This window comes from Eulemur rufifrons, chromosome 6 (genome assembly GCF_041146395.1).
Source record: "Eulemur rufifrons isolate Redbay chromosome 6, OSU_ERuf_1, whole genome shotgun sequence".
NCBI lineage: Eukaryota > Metazoa > Chordata > Mammalia > Primates > Lemuridae > Eulemur > Eulemur rufifrons.
Window position 1 is genome coordinate 99,542,760 of NC_090988.1, and position 24,861 is coordinate 99,567,620.

At 56.4% G+C, this 24,861-nt stretch overlaps 1 long non-coding RNA gene across 1 annotated transcript; it reads left to right on the forward strand.

The window, feature by feature from the left end:
* The first annotated feature begins 11,954 nt into the window (after window positions 1-11,954).
* LOC138385386 (uncharacterized) lies at window positions 11,955-21,476 on the forward strand. The gene is made up of 5 exons (XR_011233705.1): window positions 11,955-12,208; window positions 12,317-12,517; window positions 12,964-13,123; window positions 18,698-19,375; window positions 20,617-21,476. It is a non-coding gene; the product is annotated as an uncharacterized lncRNA (long non-coding RNA).
* The last annotated feature ends 3,385 nt before the right edge of the window (window positions 21,477-24,861 follow it).

The window sequence follows — 24,861 nt, forward strand, 5'->3', positions numbered from 1 at the left end:
CCGTGCGGGTGTACCACAGCTCCTTTATCCATCTGGTCATTTCTAGACATTGGCCTGTTTCCGAGGAGTCCTTGGAAGGGATCAGAGAGAGCCCACGCAGGTGCGCGCAGGGCGGGGTGGGGCTGGACAGGGGCTCGGCGGCTGTGCCTGGCTAATGGGGGGAGGGGAGGGCTGGGGCGGAACCTCCCTGGCCCGGTCTCCTCGGCAGCTGCCCACCACGGATACCAGGGGCTCCCGACAGCAGAACGTGGTTGCTGGAGTGACAGTCGTCCGCTCTGACACAGGGCACCGGTAGCTTCGGCAGGTTTCCGTCTGTGGACTTGACTTGCAGAGGGGCCCTCGGACAGGCGAGGCAAGCTGTCTGCCTGTGCTTGTCCTCGGGGAAGTCTGTTTATTTAACAACACTAAGAGAGCACTTACTGTGTGTGAGGCCCCGTTCCAAACACTGTGTAAATATCAGCTCATCGAATCTGTGCAGCGATTCTATGTGGTACCTGCTACTGGGATTCCTACTTTACAGATGAGGACGCTGAGGCTCAGAGAGGTGAAGTTACTTGCCCGAAGTCACACAGCAGTAAGTGGGAGATCTGGGACCCAAACCCAGACATCCTGGCTCCAGAGTGTGCTCCGACCGGTCTGCTGTGCAGTAGAAATCCAGCGTTCCCAAACATCAGCCACACAAGCTTCGAGTCTCTAATTCCAGCCGGACTCGTGATCTTCCTGTGCCATGATTTCCTTCATATCCTTCTTTAACCCAGCTCACTATTTCAAACTTTATTTTTATTTTTTAATTATGGCAAAATATACATAGCATAGAATTTATCATTTTAACCATTTTAAATGTATAGTTCAGTGGCATCAAGTACAACACATGGCTGTGCAGCCATCTCCACCATCCGTCTCTAGAACTCTCTGCATCTGCCAAAACCGAAACTCTGATCCCGTTGAACAATAACTTCCCCCCCCCCACCAGCCTCTGGCACCCCCCACTCTGCTTTCTGTCCGCATGAATTTGCCGACTCCAGGGACCTCAGTGGGCTCGAGCAGCGTTTGTCCGTTTGTGTCTGGCTTACTTCACTTAGCATAATGTGCTCGAGGTTCACCCGTGTTGGAGCATGCGTCAGAATTTTCTTCCCTTTTAGGGCTTAGCAAACTTCATTTTTAAAGAACCCAATATCATGACTGGAAATGAAAATAAGAATCACTGACCATAAACAGAAGCCGATCGTTTAATAGAGCACAATACAAATGCAATAATGTTGCTCAGTTCTACCTGGAAGCACTGGGGGCCCCTGAGCCCAACCCCACACTGCCGGCTGGGGAGACTCGTGTGGGACAGAGGGGTGCAGGACCTGCTCAGCCCCCCGGAGACTCCAAGAGGAGTGGAAATTGAAGTCCATTCTGTGCTGCCAGCCTCCTGCTGGCCAGGTCCTGGCGCCACCTGAAATCGGTTCCCTTTGCACCTAAAAGAGTTTTGCAGGACACCAGCGGCAAGGCTGCTGCACTTGGGGGAAACGCAAGCATGACCATGGCTTCTGTGCGGTACACGGGTTTTGTGAGCTGACACTGTGCCCCTCACGTTTGTTACCTGCCCGTTAGGAGCCAGGGAGGTGGCCCTAGGCTCAGAGGTGTTGGGCCACACGAGGCACCAGAATTAAGCATTCACTTTATTATTTTTATCTGTCTCATCTCAACCACATGAGGTCTGAATTACTCTTCCCATTTACAGCAGAGGAAACTGGCACCGAGAGGGAGAATGGCTTGCCCAAGTCCACACAGCTGGTAAGTGGCAGAATTTGGATTCAAACGCAGGTCCAACTGATTCTAGAAATTTCTAGTCAACTCCAGAACTCTTCCTGCAGTAGCATATCGACCTTCCATTTATCTCTGTGGAATCTGGAATTAGCAGGGATGGCCTCAGTGCTCCAGTTGCAACACATTATTACCAGGAATAACAAGACAGGTATGGAAGTAACAGGAAAACACCCCATGTTCAGTCCCTGCGATTTGCTGCATTCAAACCCGGGCTCCGGGCTCCTTGGCCTCCCCTCAACCTTCAGCTTGTTTGTTTGCAGCTGGGGCAGGTGAAAGGCCTGAGGGAGGGCTCTCAGCGCGGAATCTTCCAGGGACGACTAGCATCTATCGGCCTGTTTACTCTCGAGGCCGCTCATGGTGCTCCAGGTTTTGGAATTAAACGGACTCTAATTAATGTTGCAAATATTTACGCTCGATATGCGATCAAAGAAAACACAGCCTGGTTTTTTTCATAATAAATAGCACCGATGCCAGGGCTCTTGGCATAAAACAGAGGTGAGATTTCAAACTCTAAATATGTTTCTAAGTTATTTGAAGATGGCAGATTCATAGAGAAAGTCTCCTCTGTAATTGGACACACTTGGTGGCTGTTCTCCTCGGAAAGTCACAGGGACATTCAGTCAGCCCTGAATAGAGCTTCATTCAGGAGTGATGGGAAAATACCTCTCGAGAGAAGGGTAACTTCGCATCGGGTGTCGTTTAAAAACAGGGCGATCCAGGCGGCATCTGCAATCACCCGGTGAATCTGCCTCTCGGGCCGGGGCTTTGAGGTGCTTTGCTGACAAAAACAGTCTCCGTTTCCATCTGAGCGGAGGTGGCAGCCTGGGGCACTGACCCCTGGGGGTGCCCCGCTTCCCAGAACCGGCAGGCAAAGCTCGAAGTCACCCAGGTTCTTTGGTGCAAGGGAGCAGAGTGTGTCCCCCGCACCTCCCCCTCTTCTTTAATGTGGGTTTGGGGTGACAGTTCCCAGGGAAAAACCCCGGGTCAAGCTGCCCCTGGGGACACCCGGCCCCGCCGGCCAGGCCTCTTCTCCGGAGAACCCTGGGCAACCCTCCTTGAGTGTCCCTTTGGGAAACTGCTTGGCCCCTGCCAGCCACAGTATGCAAATGGCAGCCCCTGTGCGAGGGGACTGCTCACAAACCCTCTTTGGAGATATCGCTTTCCCGTCGTTTGAGGGAATCTGAGAAGGAAAAGCGACACCGACCTCAGAAATCTCCAAGGGTTCAGAGCAGTGACCACTTTCCGCCCACGGCGCACTGGGCGGGGGTCCCGGGTGCACAAAACCACGGCGCTGCAGTCATCTCAGGGGACAACCCTGGTGAGGAGCTGGCTTCCTTTGTCCTTGAAAAGAGACCAAAGTCTGTGTCCCCAGGCCACCCTTATGACGACATGTTTGATTTTAAAATCTCAACCAATGTCCAGCCCTCAGACTGTCCCCAGGTCATACCTCCAACAGGGGCTGCCCTGCCACACTCTTTGTCGGCTGTACAGGCCGGGGGGGCAGGGGGTGGGGGGCGCCGTGCACCGTCTCCTTGACCCCAGCCCGCTCGCAGGTGGGTCTGTTAGGCCCCTGCTGCCTTTAGCAGAGCCAGCCTCCTGCTCGCGCAGCCGCGCTCCTGGGTGCTCGGCCAGCCCTGGCAGCAGGGAGCCCCGGGCAGGACATTTCAGGGTTTGGAACAAGATCGGACTATTCGCAGCACATGGACTGCTTTGAGAGTCTTTGAGTGTGGCAGCGGGAACTGCCTTGGGATTGACTGGCATCTTCCAGCTGTGACTGCACACACAGAACACGACTGTCCTGTTGTCACCTGTGCCAGGGTTGGTTTGACAAGTTGAGTGATGCCCGGTGGGCTATATCCAGCCCCCCATTTTAACTTCAGCCTAAAGGATTCCAGCCACCTTCGGCGAGCAGGGCAGCCGTCCTCCCATGCTGGATGACGAGTCCTCTCCTGCCCGGGGAAGCAGAAGAGAGCAGGTGTGGGTCCGACCGCCTGGGCGCAGGCCTGGCGTCACCACTCCTGATGGCGTTTGGGCAGAATTCTTAGACTGAGCCTTGCTTTTCTTCCCTGTATTCCAGGGGTGACAGCGGCCTCTGGAGCATCCAGCTCCTGGGGGTGAGCATGCAGTGAACCCCTGCAGGGGACACGCTGGACACCAGGCCCAGCACCTTTCAAACCCTGGATAGCCGTGGCTGTCGCACAATCTCATGACATGTACCAGTCACAGCCCGGTAGCAAGCAGGTGGCTCTCGGGGGGGGGGGGGGGGGTCTGTGTTCCTTTGCTCAGGCGGCCGGAACGGATACCGTGACACTTAAACAACAGACATCCATTGTCTCTCGGTCCTGGAGGCTGCAGTCCAAGATCACGGTGTCGCAGGGCTGGTTTCTCCTGAGGCCTCTCTCCGTGGCTGGTAGACAGCCATCTCCTCCCTGTGTCCTCACATGGTCGTCCCACTGTGCGTGTCCGTGTCCTACTCTGCTCTTCTTCTAAGGACACCAGGTCTATGGGGTTGGGGCCCACCCTAACAGCCACCTGGTGGGGTGCAGGGGGTCAGGACTTGAACATATGAATTGGGGGAGGACACAATTCAGCCCCAAATGAGACAAGTTTAATGAAAGGACTATTTACAGGGACTTGGCCCCGGTTAAGGGGAATCAACAGTGTGTCCACGGCCCAGAGGGCGACGGGGACAGGTGGATGCAGTCTGTAAAGACCAGCCCTGCCCCACCCCTGGGGCAGGGAGGAGGGGTGCAGAGCACAGCAGATGAGAGCCTTGTCCCCAGCTATGTGGGCAAAGTAACATCGAAACGACACCAAACGACATCGAACGGACCGTCAGACAGCCGTGTTTCTGCCAGTCCCTAGGGTCGCGGGGCTCTGGACTCGCTGCTCTGAAAGGCGAGTGGCGCCGCCCGGTAGGCGAGCCCTGCTTCCCATGGCTGCGGGCCCTGGTTCCGACACCAGGCTGGCTGTTTGTCCGGGACAGCGTGGAGCCCGGAGCCAGCACTCCACAGCTGCTGGCGGGGGCAGGGGCACAGTCCGTAAGGTGCTTTTGCACACCTCCTAGGACCGGATGAGGGGCCGCCACTTTGGGGCCCCACACACCCACGAATCTCTGTGCTAGGAGCCCAAATCCCCCTGGAGGGGGATCTCAAGGTAGATCTCGTTTGCACAGAAAGTCACCAGCTCCCTCATCCCCTGCTTTGAAGACGGGTAGAGCCTGTGGTTCCTAGTGGGCCCCACAGGAGGCTGTCCTCTGGGGACTCCTCAGGGAGGGTGTGGTGAACATTTGTCCTGTTAGGGGGTCCCCCAGTGAATGTCATATTGATGGGTGTGGAGCCCAGTCTTTGGAAGGAGGATGTCTGCGGCTCCATCTCCCTGGCAACCAGGCCGTGGACACGTGGCTCAGGCTTGGCCAGTCTGATGCTCTGTGAGCGGCTCGGCGCCTGGGCCAGCGAGGGTGGGCCGGGATTGTCCTGGTGCTGTCCGGCGGCCGTGGCAGCCACGTGCAGTGCCAGGGCTGTCCTGCGGCAGCGCGGGGGGGTGGACACTTGCCCCTCCTGCTCACCGCCCTCCCAGGCTGCCTTTGTTCCTGCCCCTCACAGAGCCTTCCGTCCATCGCGTTCTTTTTCAGATAAGAACCGGACCCAACTTTTGCTGGGCGCCGGCTGGCTGTTGGTCACAGGCATCTTCCTTCTGAGCCATGGGTGTGGCCTGACTTCACGGACACCATAAACTGTCAAAAGGCTCGTGTCTTCCTCCTAGAACCGAGAGGCTCAGAGACGACTTGGGAAGGTGCTCTGAGCAGATGCTTAGGGCCCCGTGCCACCCACAGGTGGGCCCCATGTCCCTGGGTCCCAGTGTCAGGGCCAAGAACATGTGGTTCTGCTGCACAAGAGACCAGTGATTCAGACGTGCCTGCCTTAGACCAGCTAAGCCACCTTGGGCAAGTGCCTTTGCCCTTTTGTGCCTCAGTTTCCTTATCTGTAAAACGGGCATCTATTACAGTGCGTACCCCAAGGCTTGTCACGGAGAGAAAGCGACCAAAAACAGGCAGAACAGCCTGACTTACCCACAGTAGCCATCTATAAGTGCTAAATATTATTTTTACCATCTCACTTTCCAAACCTTACTTTCCCTGCACCCCTTTTCTCTTATGAACTTCCAAATTGTTTTATTTTTTTGAGTTTTTAAAATCTTGGTAAGCTACCTTATAATCTTCTTAGAACAAGATGGAACCTCAGAGCATGTGATAAAGCAGGACACGTGCCAAGACTTCCCATACTGCCCGAGGAGAAGGACTCCCTGGACTTGCTAGATTGGGGCATTGAAAGTATTTTTCATCTTTAATAGAGTCTCTCAGGGCCAGGAGAAAATATTTAGAAAAGTTGAAGGTGTCAGTCAGTAAGCGTCTCTCGAGCGCTCGGATCGCCTTGGCACAGGTCTAAGCGCTGAGGATACACTGATTTTTTTTAAAGTCTCTGCTACTATGGAAATTATATTTTCATGGGGGAGAAAGAGAATAAGCCAATATATCATGCCGGATAGTGAGGGGGTTTTAAGGAAAAATGAAGCAGGGTGAAGGGACAGAGAATGACAAGATGCCAGAGGGGCACTGGGGAGGGCCCTGCCAAGGACAGGATGTGTGTGGCGTCCTGGGTGGAGGAGGGAGGAAGGACATTCAGGCTCCAGCCGAGCGAAGGCCCTGCGGGCTGCTGGCTGTCCCTGACCCAAGGCACTCACTCCCTTAGGAGTGCTGGTGGGCGCTGAGGACGCGGGACCCTCTGGGATTTGCGAACCGTGTCGTCAGGCATAGCCCCAGGGACATGTCGATACGGTGTACTCACGCAGAAATGCCTTATCAAAGTACAGAGTGGAAGGGACAGAAAAAAATCCAATCGGTCGTGAATTGTTTTACGGCTCCCGGAAGATAATACATACGATGTTAATTATAGCACTTACAGTTTCCAAAGAAGAAAAAAATACACAGCAAGTGTGTGCCTGTCGCACTTACTCAGGAAATGAGGTAGTTCAATTGTCTGTGAGGCAATTGTCTCAGCCCTGGGGCAGTGCCAGCTGCTTGTGCCTTTACAGCAGCACTCAGGACTTGCCGGCCTGAAAGTATGTGGCCGAATGACTGCACCCACTTGAAACCCAGTTTGGGCACACACAGACCATGCTGTGCATTTTAGACTGAGATGACGCTGGCCCTTCCAAACACGGCCTGGGGGTCAAACACTCTGGAGTGTCGATTTCTCTGAACGTGCCTTCGCTTTCCTTTTGCGGGGCCGGAGCAGTCTCTGCGTGGTAGGTAAGGATGGCTCGATGGGGTGGGAGTCACCTTTTTGAGGGCTGAGAGAGAGGAGGGACTCACAGGCACACACTAGGAGGGCCGCCTGCACTGGGACATCAAAGCTACTTCAGCGTCAGCCCCCAGCTTCCCCGGCCTGGGGCTCTGCGAAGGCAGCCTCGTCCCGCAACCCAGACCTGTGGTCTGGGAGGCACAACAGGCAGGCAGCCAGTGGGGGAGGGCCGGGTGTCTGAAAAACGAAAAGCGAGGAGAAGGAAGAGAGGGAGGAGAAGGCAAAAGAAAAGGCAAAAAGGAAAAGTTTTTTAAAAAGAAGAAGAGAAAAAAAGAGTGAGTGGGCCCTGGTCTACCTGTTAAAACACCATAATTCAGTCACTCAACAAACACCTAGATCACGTGCCAGGCATGTTCTAGGCACCTGGGAAATAGCGTGAACAGAGCACACAGAACTTCTGGCCCTAGTGGACCCTAAACTCTAGAAAACTCCATGAGGCAAATTGTGTGGAACATAGGATCACACGCTGTCTAGGCTGGAAAGGACTCAGAGACCTCGGGGAGCAGCCATCCCATTTTATAGATGAGACCAAGGCGCTGCAGACTGACAGTTCTCCTCCCTGCCTCCCAAATTAATTCTTTGCCTTCTTCTGAATAAGAGATTCCCCTAATTTTTAGCTGGCACGTGACCACTGAGAACCCAAACTGCACGTCCTGGCCCTCCTTGCAGCTAGATGTGGCCCTGGGACTAAGTTTAGGCCAGTGGGAATGAGTGAAAGTATGTGGGCAACTTCTAGGAAGGGAGAGCGCACCCCTTTGTGCTTTCTCTCTCCCCCTGACTGGAACGCAGGTCTGATGGCTTGAGCTCAAGCAGCCATGGTGGGCCATGAGGTGGATGCCTGTGCTGAGCACGGCAGAGCAGCCTGAGAGAGGAGCCCTGCATCTGTGATGACTGCATGAAGCCCCTCCCAGCCCCGGAACCCACCTTTCAACTTCTTTCATATGAGTGAAGGTAATTGCTGCCTTTTTGAAGGTAGCATTTGTGCCTCTTGCTGCTGAATCCACAGAAGTCTTTCCTGGGTCCCCTCTCCCTGCAAGGTGACTGCTGAACTCCTCCCTCATCCTCATCCTGATGGAGATGAGCAAACAGCCCCAGAGAAGAGTGACCTTTCTGAGATCACAGAGTTCCTCTTACATAACGTTTCACTTCAGACCTGTGTGAAGTAACTGCTAAAGCAAATAGCCCCTGCCCCAGGGTGCCGGCCAAGGCCATGGCCCCTTGAACATTTCCCAATGGATGTTCACATGAGGACACATCGATGAGGCTGGTGACACTCTGAAGGTCTTCACCACCATGGTGGCTGCCAGCCCAGCTCCGTCCCTGCTTCCCTGTGGTTGAGCTGCAGAGGCTGTGGGTCCCTCGGCCCTGAGCTGGCAGCTGGGTGCACTGGTTCCACGAGCTCTGGTTAGGCTTCTGAGGGTAGCGTCCCCATCTCGGTCTCCTCAGGAGAAAGGCCTTCCTTCAGGCTCCCCTCCCTCGCTCCCTCCTTCCCTTCGTCTCTCCCCCTCTGTCTGCATTTCCTGTTAACAGAGATCTTCTTGGAAACCCTGAGAACATGCACCCCTCTGACTGTGGTGATTCCCCTCCTTCCCTCGGGGACCCCTTCTCTGATTGATGAGGGGCGACATGATTCATCCTGGCCACGATCCTGCCATCCGGGTCTCTTGAAGCCCCTAAGCTGCCCTTTTCCCCAGCCCCAAGGACCCACAGTGGGATTTCACAACTTCTCCTCTTGGCAAAAAGAGAGACGCAATTTCCCAGTAGAGTTGGACACTGAGGTTCTCAGTCTAAAGAGGAAACGGAGGCGGTAGCCAGAGAGCGGCCTTTCCCGTCTCCAGCATCAGACAATGATGACCATCACCGGGGGAAACGCTGCCACATGCGTCCCGTCCTCACAGGTGTCTCATGACCATTTTACAGATGAGGCAGCTGAGAGCTGAGGCATCCATTTGCCGCAGGTTGGTCCCAGCACCAGCTGATCTAGCTGATTCAGCTCAGATCCGGCTCTGTGATCTTCCTACCACCCTTCTCAGCCTCCGCCCTGGGAGGAAGTCCCTACCCATGGCTCTGGAAGAGAAATCTGGGGTCTCTGGTGGCAGCTGGAGAAGGGTCACGGCTTATCACTGGCAGCCATGCACCCCGCCCCTTGTCCGGGACCCTTCCCATGGCTCCTGCACCCCTTGCTGTCCCATGGCTGTCCAACATCCTGAAGTGGAGCCCACTTCCATTCAGGCAGCAGTTACCGGAAAAGACCATGGCTAGCCTCATTTATACTAGAGTGTGACTGACTGATACATGTCTAAGTGCTCCCCTTTAGAGATGCTGGAGTTATTAATATAATCAAGGGCTCTGAGAACCTAGAGCTTAGTGACAAAGGAATGAAGACCCAAGGATGGAGCTTCCAACACACAACAAGGGCCCCTCCCAGGAGACTCCCTCAAGTTACAGCCCTGTGCTACCAGCAAGCGTATACTCAAGGCTCAAGGCCAGGTCCAAAGTTCATGGGCCGTGCAGTTGGCATAGGAGTATCACTCACTGAAGCTCCTGGACAGAATCCCACCCAAGAAGTCTCCTGGGAGAGGTGGAGACTGGCATCCAAGCCCCCAGGCCCCTGGAGGCCCAGGTTTGGTGCCCTCTAGCCGTAAGGGCCAAACTGCCTGGGGAGAGAGGCCAGCGCCAGAGGAGTGGCAGGGCGATGCTGACTCCCTCTCCCATACTGCGGCGTGGCCGTCCGAGGGCCGCTGGGGAGGAAATGGATCCTTGGACACTCTTGGTGCAGGGATCTCAAACACTTGGCACCAGTGTGGAGTCATTTGAGGGCTCCTCTCTAAACATTTCCTTGCTCAATTCGCATTCCTCCTCCCTCTGTCTCAGCTCTCTGACACTTTGAGAACAAACCAAAAATAAAAATTAGTCCTTTTTCAGCTACTTTGCTCATTTTTGCAAATCCTTGCTCTGTCCCCCCTCTGCCCTTGGAACTTGCTTCCAACGGAGGCCAGAGGGCCGGAGACGAGGCCAGCCCTGGGGGACGTTCCAGCCTTGGCCCGGGTAATCTCTGGGAAGGCAGCTGCCCCGAGGGCTCGGGCCTCGCTCCGGACAGCGGAGAGCAGGAGCCACCAAGCACGGCCTCCTCTCCTTTGTGGTACAGGAGGGACATCCCAGCTGGCGTCCTGGCATTCCCACGGTCGGCGGTGCCATGGGACGCTGGTCAGCCTCCTCGTTCACTCATCCATTCATTCGCTCATAAACGGAGGGAGTCATTCATTCACTCACCCAACCAGCATGGGCTGGTCAGATGGACACACCCGACCCCAAAGTGTCCCCTGGCTGGTCCCTGATGCCAGGAAGGCCCTCAGGGGCCCCCCCACGCAGAGCAGGACCCCGTCTCTAAGACCAGGTTGGCGTGAGTGATACAGCCGGCCGTGCAGCCGCCCGATGAGTGCTGTTTAAGATGGAAACTGCTGGTCTACGGAGCTGAGGCCCAGAGAGGGGAGTGACACACACGAGGTCACACAGGGAGGAACAGGGCGAGCTGGGGCTAGGACTGGGTCCCTGAATTCTCGGCCACCTCCTCTTCCCGCACAGGAGGCTCTGGGGAGAGACGTCTAGGGTCCCTCACAGCCCTCACCCGACCAGCCGGGTGACCCTTCAGCAAGTGACTTAATGTCTCTGGGCCTCAGCTTTACTCTCGTGTAAAATGGGATCATAACAGCATTTAGTAGGTGCCAGGCCCGGTGCGTAGAGCCCCTGCCATGTCTTAGTTCATGTCCTTTCCTTACCCAGACTCCTCTGGGGCAGACACCATTCTTAGCCCCATTTACTGATGAATAAACCGCGGTGCAGAAAGGTGAAGCCGCTTGTCCTAGGTGGCCCCGCTGGTAAACGACAGGTCTGAGATCGCATGCAGGGGGTCCGGCCCCAAAGCCTTGAGTCATCCCCAGCATGGGACCAACCTTGCAGGACCCCGGGAGGCTCGGATGGGTCGAGGCCTGAAGGCTGCGCGCGGAGCTGGTACTCGGGAAGTGCCGGGCAGCGTGTTGTCCTCAACGGAGGAAAGTGGATTGTGCCCTCACGGCACGTTTTGGCGACATTTTGGGGTTGTTACAACGGAGTGTGAGGGTATTACTGGTCTCTACTGGGCAGAGGCCACGGATGCTGCTAAATATTCTACAACACACAGGACAGCCCCCCACGGCAAGGAGTTACCCAGCCCCAGACGTCAACAGTGCCAAGGTTGAGAAACCCCAAGGTTCGCGATTACTGCTCGTAGGAAGGGTGGCGTGCCAGGCAGGAAGGCAGTGGCATTAGCCTGCCCGCCCTGGGCCCCGCCCCTGCCCGCTCCCAGCTGGGCTGGGCTGGGCACGCATGGAAGCCAGCTGCCTGGGTCCACCCATGCCCTCTGCACAGTCGCAGAGTGACACACTGGGTGTCCCACCTGGGTGGGCGGGCAGTGAGTGACGGTCCCCTGGTCCCCTGTCCCCAATCCCGAGGCCCCCGCTCCTTACTGGCCAGCAGAGGGTCCAGCGCCGTCTCCTCCATCAGACTCGTGTCCCCCATGGCTGGCTTCGGGCTACCCGGTGGCAGGTCTGAATGCCAGGATCACCCCACCGGGCTGTGTGACACCTCCGCTGCTGGAATCTCAAGTGAGGTGGCAGAAGCCACTCCCAGGGCGAGCAGGGTTTGCAAAGTGAGTCAGCAGGCCAGTGGGTTCAAAGCCAGGTGCTGCGTGTGGTTAATCATTACTGCGGAGACGCTGCCCCGGGATCCCGACGGACCCCCAAGGGCGGGCCTTTTCCAGCCTTGCCCGTGGTCATGCGTGCCCAGGGCCAGCTTAGCTAGACACTGACGGTGAGGGCCGGTGTCTAAGGACCCTCTCTCCCTCCACCCATATGGCTCCAGCTCTGAAAAGCTGGGGTCGTGGAAGGAGCGTGGCCCCATCTCACAGCCTTGCGAGTTCGCACTTTTCTTGAAGTCTCCGTTTCTCCAACTGACGCACAGCACGAGGCTCACGCCTGCTTTGCAGGGCTTTGGTGAGGATCAAATGAGGTAACGCAGGCGGGGTGCTGAGGATGGGGTCCCGGCACACAGTCGGTGCTCATTAAATGTTGGCTGTTTTTCATGTCCCTGGTCTGTCTCAGAAGGCCAAGGATCCCAGCCTGGTTCATTGCTGCTGTGTCAGGGCGTGGCTGGCGCCGGGTAGGTCCCTGTTGGATGAATGATTATGCGAGGTGACTGGCCACGGTCACGGAGCAGGGGCTCAACCCCGCTGGGCCTGGCTCTTGGTGGTGCGCGCCCTTAAAAAGTCACACTAGGTCCCTGAGGTGTTAAATGTCTGGACGGTGAGTGACACTTCTTTCAGGGGAGTGGGTTTGGAAGCAGCAGGACCTGGGTGTGGCTGAAGAGCTCCGACCCACATTGTCCCCTGGGCCACCTGCCCTGCCTGACGTTCAACCCTCAGTGCAGACTCGGGGACGGCAGAGCCCCAGCAGCGGTGACAATGCAGCTGCCTGGTACACACCTCCCACCCCCACGGGAGAAGGTGTGGACGTAGGGGCGGGGCCTTGAAAGGGATGTGGGAAAGCTCCTTGGGGGGGTTGGGGGGGCTCTGAGGTGGGAGGGTGACCGTCGGGGGCAGCCAGGCGGGACGGCTGAAGACGGCCCCTGGCCACACAAAGCCACCCTCCATGACCTCCGATGGGATTCGAGGGAGGTGAATTGGAGACTGCCATTGGCAAGGGATGCAATGATACATGTCATTCACTAATTCACCCATTCTCCCTTTCAGAGAACCTCTGAGCACCGCGAGGTCCTGCAACGCCGCTCTGGGGTAGAGAGCGGAGACCCATCGGATCCCTTTGCTCACTGAGTCCCGACACCAGGCAGTGCCGGGGGGAGTCGCCGGGTCTCGTGGGGAGGAAGACGGGTTTGAAAGTCCTGTTTTGAAGGTGAGACTGATGCAGAACTGTTTCCTCTGTCTTGTGAATCTGTGCCCTCGTCATGGGCCCAGGAAACCAGGTCTACGCGGACGGTGCCCAAAGCCACGCTCAAGCCGGTAGAATTGCCCTGGGGCTCAAGTTTTCTTAGATGTCGGTTAGGCTAGTCCCCACCCAGGGTGCAAATGCCAGCAAGTTGAAGCTTTGTTTAGCATTTAAAGCCTCCTAATGGGTTTTAAACATTTACCCTTGTCTTATTGTTAATACCAATGAGTAAAACTGACCCCTCCAACGTGTCTGTCCTTGTATAAATACCGTCGGGACGGAAAGGTTGCCCGAGGCTCTTAGCAGCACCCGCAGCAGCAGCAAGTCTTACTTGCACAAGAAAATTCGCAATAAATTCTCGGGAGAGAAAAAGGCACCTCGCAAAAGGAGCTCTCACGCTTGCCATTTAAGAAACGCCTCTGTTTTCACTCAAGCCCTGGAATAAATTGCTAGGGGCTCCCCCGCCGTTAAATCATGCATGTGGAAGTTCAAAGCCAGGTTCTGCCACTCAAGGGAATCGACCGCCTGGGGCTGAGACCGGGTTGCCCCTGCTAGTGTGTATTTTACAAGTGACGAATGGCTGTTGCCGTAAGGAAATGACGACTGGCTTTGGACGCAGCGCTGGATGCTGCGGCTGGAAGGCCCGCGCGGGCTGCGTTCCTCCCGGTGCCCTCCGAGCCGCCGGGTTGCGCGGGCCTGCTATAAACAGTGAAATGTAATATTGCCTTATTTGGTCACAGAGCCCAGTTATCACTTGCAGAGGCCTCTTTGCCTTTGACTTTGTGAGAAACCGTTAATTCCACAACCTCGTCTACCAGGCAGTGGGAATGTGGGTGCCGTCTCCGTCAACCTGCCCGGGCGTCGGGACCCCCATTTGGACAGAGCCCCCCGGGGGCCCATGGCTGACTGACTTTTTGTGCAGGCATCCTAGACAGAGCTGCTGGTATAGAGGAGGGGACAGTGGCTTTTCCTGGAGGTGCCACTGTGGGAGGACCCGGGGCTCGAACCTGGAGCCTGGGGATGCCAAGCAGAGGACTCTCCGTCCCGTCCAGGAGTGGCGGCTGCTTGGAGGCTGTCCAGAGAGGGCCCCAGGGACGCTTCCCTGTGGAGCCAGCCACCCGGTCCCCTCGGTCTGGGGGCAGGAGCATCCCTGGGGCCTGTCTGTGAGAGGCCAGCCCCATGGAGCCGTGCGTCCCCTGGGGGTCATCCGTTGGGGGCCCTGTTGCTCAGGGCGTTCTTCACCAAAGCTGGCTGGAGGCTGTCCGGGGGCCCCTCGTGCTCAGTTGCCGCTCTCCATCCCTGGCATTTCCTCTGGGGGACGATCTGGGCTGGACCAGACGATGTGAATCACAGGAAGTGACCACAAAGGGGCTGTGACTCACCGGGTGACCCAGGCCGGGGAGGAAGCGCAGGCCCTCGGTGCGGCGGGTGGGGTGGCACCTCCGTCCGCCAGCCCTGGGCTCCAGCTCCAGCCTGGCCCTGGCCCTCTGAGTCTCAGTTTCCCCATCTGTAAAACGGGCTTGCTGGGACCGCCTTAGAGGGCTGCCGTGAGAAATCTCGGAGGTACGTTTGTGTACGTGGAGAGGCCGGTGGGGCCAGGCACGTGCTAGGTGCTCACCTGATGGTGGGATTCATTCATATTTTAAATGAGAAAATGTCATCTAAATTTTCCAAAAATACTCTGATTGTCACTTCACCTACAGCTCATTGTGACGGCATATAGACTGTAACCTCCAGGAGGTAGACCAAAGAGGGGGCATGACCTTCCCTTTCCCCTCCCACGGCCTCTGACTGAGACCGAGCTGTGAAGGCTGGAGCGGGAGCAGCCACGCTAGACCGTGACGTGGCTCCAGGCGCGGAGGCTTCACAGTGCCGGCAGCCGGTGAGACGCCCAGGTCTCTGAGGCCCGCGAGGTCCTCATCCACGGACCCGGCGTTTTTACATGGGAAATGAACTTCCATTTGCTTAAGACAGTGCACAAAAGCACTTTGGGGACTATGAAGAGCCCTACAAACGTGAGACAATGACCCCGGATCTGATTTCCGGGCTGAAGGGCAAGTTCGTCACCCTCTGCTGCCTGTTTTTCACCTCTTAAGAAGGGTCCAGCTTTAGCGACTGTTCAACATCCCTTCTCTTGCCCCCTCCCTGCAATGATGCCTCCCAGCCTACTCCCATTGTCCCGTGTCCTCTCTCTGTCCTCCCTGGATGCCTGGCCCTCCCCGCGCCCCCCACCCCCCGCAGGCTGCCCTTCCCCCAGGCCAGTGTCCTTCTCTGTCTTGAGCATCCAGAATCCTTGCAGAACCTGGGTTTGCAGGGTTTAGATAGCGTTGATGGTCGCGCTCACCAGCCCGTGTGCCACGCAGCGTCCCCCAGCCTCTGCTGAGACCCCCAGGGCCGAGGCGCTCACCTCCTCCCGTGCGGTCTGATCACTGTTGGCCAGCGCCCCACCCTGCAAAGCAGTTCCCACAGCTAAGCACCAACTGTATGCCATGGGACTTCTCCATCCTAGCCTGGATCTGCCCCCTGGGGCCGGGTAGACCCAGTCTCCTCATTCGTTCATTGCACAAGGCCTCCCCGAGCACCCAGGCTCCGCAATTAGCTAATTGGTTGTCACTGCAGCGAGCATTGCAGCGCAGCCCACGGAGCCATGGGCATGTGAAATGGGGACCCGTGTGACCTTGGCGGCCGGAAGGGGGCAGTCAGCCCAGCCAGAGGGACCCACTGTCCTGCTTAGCCTGGAGTGGTCCTGGTTTCAGCTCTGAAAGTGCCACATCTCAGGGACCCCCTTGGTTCTGAGCGCACTGGGCCCGTGGGGCACGGTAGGGCAGGCCTCCACGTGGATTCACTTCCTGTGGCTGCCATAACAGACAACAAAATCCACATAGTGTAAAACGACAGAAGTTAATTTTCTCCCAGTTCTGGAGAACAGGAAGCTCAGAATTAAGTGTTGGCAGGGTTGGATCCTTCTAGAAGCTCTGAGGGAAAATCTGTCCCACGCCTCTCTCCTGGCTTCTGGGGCAAGCCTTGGTCTGCGGGTACATCGCTCCGGTCTCTGCCTCCGTCATCACACGACTTCCCTGTGTGTCACTGTGTCGTCCCCTTTTCTGTCTCTTACAGGGACACTCATTATTGGATTTGGGGGCCACCCTAATCCAAGGTGGCCCCCAATCGTTTTGTGAACATTAATCGCATCTGCAAAGATTTCCAAATAAGCTCACATTTGCTGGGAAAGAGATTGGTACTTGAACATCTCTTTTTGGAGCCACTATTCAACCTGCTACTCCAAGGACTGAAGTTGATGCTGGAACTGAAAGGACAAACATGACTTTACTAGGTGAGAGGTGGTGAGACATTCCAGGCAGAAACAGCAGGTGCAAAGGCCCTGGGGCTGGAAAGAGACTGACACATTCAGAAACAAGCCCAGCGTGAGTGGAGTGGGGGCAGAGGAGGCTGGCACAGGGGCACCCATGCAGTGCCCTAGAGGCCGCAGGGAGGAGTTTGGCATTTTTCTTAGGACAAAAGGGAGCCCCCATGCGTACCCTGGCTTCTCCAGGGCTGGAGCCTTTGTAACATCCCCAGAACCCCCACCTGCAGGCCACAGAGGGTGACAGCTAGGTAAGCGAAGCTGCCTGGACCACCTGTTCCTCATCCTGGCGCCCACTGTCTGGGACAGGTGAAATGTGGGCTCCGGAGGCTCCTCGAGGAGCAGCCCCACTGCTGGGGAAGAAGCCGGTCAGGGCACCACGTCCAGGCCAGAGTGCCCCTGAGGTCTCGGCTGCCAGCCTCAGTCCCTGCTGAAGCCAGCTCTGCCTCTTCCCCTTTCTGGATGTTTCTGGGTGGGCCCATGGTGTGAGGGCAGAGAGGTGAACTGCCTGGTTCTCATCCTTGCTCTGTCCCTTACGAGCCGCTTGGCCTTGGGTAAGTTATTTACCTCCTTGTACTCGGCTTCCTCGTCTGTCAAGAGGGGTGATCCGAGGGTGCCTGTGTCTGGAAGTGCTGTCATGACAGAACACGTGGACATGGCCTGGGGCAGAGCCAGGGCTGGGGGGCAGCAGGGGCCAGGCAGAGGGGCTGGGAGGCCGTCTGCACGGGTCCAGGCCAGCCCCCAGCTTGCAGAGCCGCTTCGTCTTGGCGCTGTGCACCTGCCACCAAACCCCCTACGTCAAATGAGAGGCAACCTTGACAATGGCAAAGACGGTAGACAACGGAGGTTTCCAACAGCTTCACAACAGCCCGGCCCTTTAACAAACCTCACTTTCCTGTTTGATGTTGAAGTCCACTTACACCCATTTAGCTGGTAAGAAAACTGACACCTGAGGAGATTAAGCAACTTGGTCGAAGTCACCTCGTGGCCAAGAGGTGGCACTGGGACATGGAATTTGGGTCTCCCAGGTCCTGTCTCGGTGTCGAGATCCCATGGGGGTGTCTGAGCCCTGACACCCCTGCCTTCCAGGAGGGGAGTGGATTTTGTGCCTGGCTGGGGTGGACTCATTCTTGGTTGAGGTGAGGATGTTGGTTTCTAGAAACATCTCTCTGGAAACGTTAAAAAGCCATGGTCATTAAATGACTAAGTGGAGGAGCCTGCATGATGTGAGCATCTGATCTGAGAGCTGTTCCTTTTCCAAAAGTCCTTCCAACAACTAAGAATAGTGGATTTCATTCTGCCCATTAAACTTGAGTCCCACTTACCATCCTCCACATTATATGGTTGTTTGAATTGTCAGCGAGGACGCCTGGAGCGGCGCGTTTGGCAGGCATCCCGTTAGACGCCTTTGTTTGGGCCTCAAGATACGATTGTAGCTGTCTGGTACCAGGAGATCCGAGAAAAATTGAAGAGTGGTGTCTTTTGCCTTCTGAGATATGCTCTGAGTTCTGCCTTCTGGGCTGGGTTCCTGGGGAAATGCATAGGAGACCTTATTTGGGATTATTGAGCTCCTTGGATTTTATGGGCATTAAACACTCGCTCCAAGCACCACATCTGAGCTTGGTTTCTGCAGCAGATGATGGCTCAGGAGGCTGAGTGCGGAGAGGAAGGAGTTAGCCAACCTGGTCACTGCTGGGGCTGCTGTGTGGCCCAGGGAAGCTATGCGACCTCTCTGAACTATCCCCTCCCCTGCGAGGTGGTGGTGCTGATGGCAACAATTGCAGGATGAGATAAGATGAGAGAGAGGGAGAAGCCTCTGGTGCCGAGTATGACGGGGAGAACAGAGACGGCCGAGGCGTGTCCTTGTACCTCAAATGCTCATCTAGCCCTCACCATAGCCCTGTGGACAGAAGAGGAAAGCGAGGCTCAGAGAGGTTAAGTAACTTGCTGGAGGGCACACAGCAGTGAGTGATAGAGCTGGAGGTGGAGCCTAGATGGGAGCCTGCCCAGCTTGTCCTAACCACGCTCTGCTGCCTACTGAATGCCTCCGAATGCAGGGGCTTCGGCCCATCGCGAGCAGCCTTCCCAGCAACTTTGCAAGCGAGCTTTTTAAATACCTCCTTTTGGGAATGAAATGGTGCATAGCGTTACCTACAACCCCGCAATTCTACTCCTAGGTTTATGTCCCAAAGAAGTGAAAACCAGTGTTCCAACAAAACCTTGCCCGTGAGCGTTCACGGCAGCACTGCTCACAATAGCCAAAAGGTGGAAAGAACCCCAAAGTCCAGCAGCAGAGGACAAACGGAATGTGATCTGTCCGTGCCACGGAACAGAAAAGGGTGCACGGCCGCACGCTACGCACGCGCGAACCCTGAAGACATTATGCCCAGTGAAAGAGGCCAGTCACAAAAGACCATGAGTTGCATGATTTCACTTCTATGAAATGTCCAGGATGGGCAAGTCCACGGACACAGGAAATGAATTAGCAGTTGTGGGGGCTGGGGGAGGGGGAATGGGAGTGACTGCTAATGGGTATGGGTGCGGTGATGGAATGTTCTGGAATGGATGGTGGTGATGGCTGCACAGCATTGTGAATGCATTAAATGCCACTGAAGTGTGCATTTTAAAATGGGTAACATGCTGAATTTTATGTTATGTGAATTTCACCACTAATTAATTTTACCATACATTAAAAATCCATTTTAGATTTGGGGAAACTGAGGCCTCACTCACAAGGTGGGAGGGGCTGGTGAAGAGGACCGCTGGGCTGGCCATAGAGAAGGAGGCGGAAAAGCAGAAAAACACGTCTACCTGGGACTCAGCAGGAACCCCAGGGCCGCTCCTGGGTTTGTGACGTAAGCACCCAGCTCTTGTCCGGGAAATCTCAGCGAGAGTTTTCCTTGCCGGTTCTCTGATGCACGCGGACCTTTGTCGTGAAGGGTGGGATGTGCTCAGGGTCTGGGGAAAACAGAGCTGCTGTCTCCAGGGGCTGCACTGAGCTTGCTGGCTGGGCCTGAGCCCGGCAGCCTGGCTCACCTCCCGGCTCCTCACTTACCAGCTGTCACCCCGGCTGCCTTGGTTTCCCCATCTGCAGACTAGGGGTAATAAGGGGGCCTCCTTCCCAGGGCTGCTGTACAGCAGAGATGAGTGTGTGAGTGTAAACGCTCAGACAGTCGGGCATTGGTGTCTTGGTGGATGTCGGCTGTCCCTGGTCTCTCGTGGGGTCGTGGTGAAGACAAAGGGGACAGTCTGTGATGCTGGGCACAGAGGGGCCTTCTACATTCAGCCCCACCCCCCACCTCCTCCCACGGCCATTCCAGGAGTCAGAGGTGGCCAGAGCTGGCTCCCTCCAGAGCGGACCAATTTGTCACCTGGTGACAGCTGTGCCTGTAACCCTCACCCGGTCCTCAGCCATGATGCCAGCGTCCAGGAATGCATGGTCCCACAGCCTTCAGTCTCCTCTCAGGGAGCTCATGCATTACGGCCGACAGGATAAATAAATGCTGTAAGCCGTGCTTGGGCCTCCTGCCCTGCTGATGCAGGCGTCTGCCCACACAGGATGGCACGAGCCACACACTGGTGCCGTGCAACAGATACGACTTCTTGCTGTTAAAAATGGGGTGTGAAGGAGGCCCAGCAGGGGGCCTGGCATCACCAGTGTGTCCTCCTGGGCACAAGCACTGGCCTCAGCCGGCCCGACCCCCGCCGGAGTGTGTCTGGACTTCTGCAGCGCCTCCCCCAGCCCTCCCCCAGGACCCCCTGCCCTGCCCAGACCAGCCTGCGACAGCCCCTGCTCGCACCACGCGCTTGTCTCTGCCAAGAGAGTCACTGGCCGCTGCTCTAGGCCCTCCTCTCTCTCCCCCCCCTCCCACCCCCACCAGAGCTTGCTGGAGATACGGGCCGGCTCTTCTGCTGGTCTCCAGGGACTCGGAGAAAACCAGATGGAAATTAAAATAAGAACGGACTAGGTCTAGAAACCTTGATGTTAAAAAGAAAAAAAGAAAAGAAAAGAAAGATGTTAAATGAAATCTGTGCCCCCAATTTTACCCCAATGGGGAGTAGCTGTGCTCATTAACCAAGGACGTATCCTTTACAGGATTTTGACCTAGATAGGCAGCGAAGGCACACGGACCTCAGGTGAGCCGCCGGCCCTGGCACGCGCAGGGACGGGGAGCCCAGAGGGAAGGGGGAGAAGGTCCGATTTCAGGGCCGGCCCTGCGGGCACGCGGCCCCTGCAGTCACACAGAGCCCCTCACTCAGGGCCCGCGCCTGGTTCAGTGCTCTTAAAATTCTTCATTAGTTTGTCGTTACCTTGTGTTTTCAATTGAGCTCCGATGGTGCCTGCACGTGAGCAGAGGATGCTGGTGATGTTAACCCTTCGCTGCCACCCATTCCCAGGTAGCATTCGCCATGCGAATACGTGCAGGTACCAAGTGCTGAGGGACCCCGATGCCTGGGTGTTCGGTGAAGCTCAAAGCGAGGACAAGGTCAGGGTGTGATGGTGAACTGGGTGAGCAGGACCCTCACGGCACCCCGGGCCCGGGCTTGTGTTCAGGCCAGAATTTGCTTCAATCACAGAAGGCAAGGATGCTCTACGACAGCGGTCTCCAATTTTTTGGCACCAGGGACGAGTTCCATGGAAGACAATTTTTCCACAGACAGGGATGGCCGGGGAGGCAGAGCTCAGGTGGTGATGCGAGTGACGGGGAGCAGCTGTAAACGCAGATGAAGCTTCCCTGCGGCGTGGCCTGGTTCCTAAGTTTCATGGAAGACCATTTTTCCACGGACCAGGGTGGGCGGGGAGGAGGGAGGTGGAGCTCTGCGGCCCGGTTCCTAACAGGCCACGGCCTGGGGGTTGGGGACTGCCGCTCTAAGAAACAGCAAAACCCAGGAAGCCGTCCTATGCTTTCTGACTCTGTTAGCTGAAATGACGATGTAGGGGGATCGGGAAAGCAGTGAAATAAAAACAGTTAAGATAGTTTTGTGCTGAGGTTCCACTGCTCTGGTAAAAACAAAAATATGCAGGAGCTGTGAAATACGAGCATGTAATTTTGGTGATTCTGCACACATGTTAAAGGCTCTTGTAGTCACATCTCACGAGGGAAAGATGAGCACTAAGATTCACGCTAAGTTAAAATTTTAGCTTTTCCCCACTTTACAACAACAGTGAAAGCAAATAAAAAACACCAAGACAAGCTGAGAAAGCCTGCAGAAGAAAGAAAACGCTGTTGGTTTAGTGCCCTGCGAGATACTTTCCTTGCTTTTTGAACAAGGGCCCCACGTTTGCGTCCTGCGTGGCCCTGAAGACTGTAGCCGGCTCCGGCCGCTTTTCCTTTGCGTCGCTAGGGCGCCTTCTTTGCTTCTGGGCGTCTCTCCAGCAAACACACGCATTCATTCCCGCCATGACTCTGGAGACCACGTTGCTACCTGGATGTCCCTTTGGCAGGCAGGTCACCAAGATGTCTGCTCGCCCCCACCTCTCCTATGCCCTGGGAGTGGGGCATTCTGGGCCTTTTATCCCCCAAGACTTGTTTCTTTTGATTTGGCACAGCTGTGAAGCCCTCCAATTAGTGAATAATTAGGTTCTGGAAACACCTTTTTAAAAAATCCTCCCAGCTCTTAGAGGGTTAGCTGTTTATCAGCCACTCTCATTTTAGCGAGAATTGGTTTGTGCTGCGTGCTTTCCTACTAACGTTCAAACAAAGATGGGCTGCACTGAGAGGACAAGATCTCCTGGGAGTACATTTGGGATCCTAGGACACTGTGGAAGGTGGGCTCTGCCCTCCAGAGCTTGGAGCAAGGCGACATTGGGATGTACAAAGCTGCCAGAAGCAGGAAGAAGGAGGACAAAGTCCCATTTCTTCTGTTTCAAAATTTTCCCAGTAGTCTTGTCCTGAGCTGAGGAAAGGAGAATCTGCCCTCCCTCCTCCCTCTCTTCCCCTTCCCCTGCCCCTCTCCCCGCCTGGCTTCCCCCACTGCTGCTCCAGCTCAAACGCAGGGTCCTCTGCTCAGGACTTGGAGTTCAAGCAGTTACTGTTAGCACCAGAGTCCAGCTCCACCAGACAGGTGTCACCCAGGGTGAAATGTCACTTTTCATTGGCCTGAAGGCTGGGAAGGTGCCGTGTGCTTTCCTGGCTGTGCGGGTGAAGGGAACGGTGTGCGGAGAAAGGCATAGATCACGGGCTCTGGAGGGAATGAACGGCAGAACATTCTATGGCTTGACAATCTCTTTCCCTCCACAGCCCTGAAGAGCTGGTTGCTGAGCAGGACGTGGCTGGATATGTCCACAGAGCAGGGAGCCTCCCGGGAACAGGGGATAGGAGCCCTGACCCCCCTGGAGACTCTCTGATGAGTTAGAACGGTTCCAACTGAGGTTCACGAACCTACAAGTGCTCAAGGGGACCCCACCCCCAGGCTCCCCAGCTGAGGCCCAGGTTGCAGGGAGCTGGTCCTGCCACACTAGCCTGTGGGGGCTCCTGATGGGGAGCAGGGACAAGCCTTTGAATCCACAAGCCCTTTGGAGCCAGGCAGGGGACACCATGAGGACCTGAGCGGGTCTCGCCACGGCAGGGAGCAGGGCTGCGCTGGCCCAGTGTTCCACAGCGACACCCTGTGGTGGCAGCAGAGACAACCCTGGTCAAAAGTGGGCTCTCTGGGGACTGATGGCCGGCAGTCTCGCCCCGCTAGCTTCCACTTGGAAATAAGACTGAATCTTTGGGCTGCGTAAGTCTTGAGGTTCTCAGAAAACTTACATTAGTGGGTGAGGCTTTACGAGGAAGATTCTAGACTTCCAGCTAAGATAGGCAGTGATGGTACAAACAGTGAACTGGAAAACTAAAAGGGAAGCAACTGTTCCCCTGTCCAGGTGGGTCCTCGTCATGCTGGTCACATCCTTGTGGGCTGTACCTGTGTGTGGGCACCAGCCTGGGCAACTCATTCTCCTGCTGAAGAAACAGCTCTCCCCCACTGACATGTGGCTCTCTGTCAACCCCCCCAGTTCTCTGACCTTCCAAGGTGTGTGACAAGGCCCCTTGGTCACTCTTGGGGTTCCCTGGGCACATCAGCTGGCCCCCACCTCCATCCGGCCCCCCTGAGGACCACTGCAGGCACCTCCAATGCCGCGGCAGCCGGGGCAGAGTCCAGTCACCTGTGAAGCAAGCGCCTGCCTGGCCTCGCATGTGGGAGGGAAATCATTCATTCTCAGGAAGGCAGGCCCACGTTATCGCATTATTCCTGCCCAGTTAGTCATCGAAGACCTGCCTCCCCGCTCCAAGACAGGGCTGGCCTGTGTGAGTCACCTGGAAGTCCCCAGTGGGGTCCTGACCCTTAGCACTGGGGGCAACTGTCACTTAACAAGTCCAGACTGACTGACAAGCCCCGATGGCCAGTTCCACGGGCGTGTGCTCACCCATGGAGCCGGCCACGTTCGTGAACTTCTGCAAAGGTGCAGGCCGGCTCAGCACCCTGAGGCACCCTCCCGCTGGAGGCAGGACTTAGCTTGTCCCAAATTCTTCCCACCAGTGGACTTGACAGGTCATGAGAGCAAGGCCACCCCCTGCCCCATGTCCTTCAGAGTCCCCTCCCCAGCCAGGCCTGTGCCCTGGGTTACTGACCAGCTGGGTGGTGCTGGCCCCTGCTCCTCCTTGCCCTGTGGTGTTCACTTAGGTTTGGCCGGTGGGAGAGCGGTGGGCAGGGGGGACAGAAGCTGAGGAATTTGTCCCTGTCTCCTTCTGTGCCTTGATCTTGTTCCTCTACCCAAGGGGGCGGCTTCCTCTGGGTGGTCTCTCCTACGGCCCAGCTCATCCTGCTCTGCCCGCTTCGGGTCTCGGGGCTCCTGCCTGCTGCTGCCAGTGCTGGGCCCTGGGTGCGCCCTGCCTGGGTTTCTCTTTCTCTGCTCACACCTTCTAAACAGCCCCCGAACTAAACGCTCCTGGGCACCCCCTCTGGGTGGGTCGCCAGTGCGTCTCCTCATTGGTGCACTTCTAGGGACAGGAGCTCAGCCCTTGGGGAGGCTGGGCAGCTCAGGCGGCCACGCGGTTCTTTCCCTAATTGTTTAAAATCTGTCCCTTTTCATGGCCACTCCCTATCCTGAGGACCTGCCAGTGCCGTGAGTCAGCCGCAGATGTCTGAGCTCCTGGAAGTCTGGGCCAGGCTATCCTGTCCCGCCCCTCCCGGCAGGGTCTTTGTTCTCTGGGCATGCCCCGGTGACTCAGGGTCACTTGAAGAAGCAGGCCCAGGGTGGACTGGTGCCCTCTCTCTGGTGTCAGGTGTTGGAGGGGCTTATGTCCACAGGGAAGTCCCTGGACATGGAGGCCGGGCAAAGACAGGGCTGGGGGACACC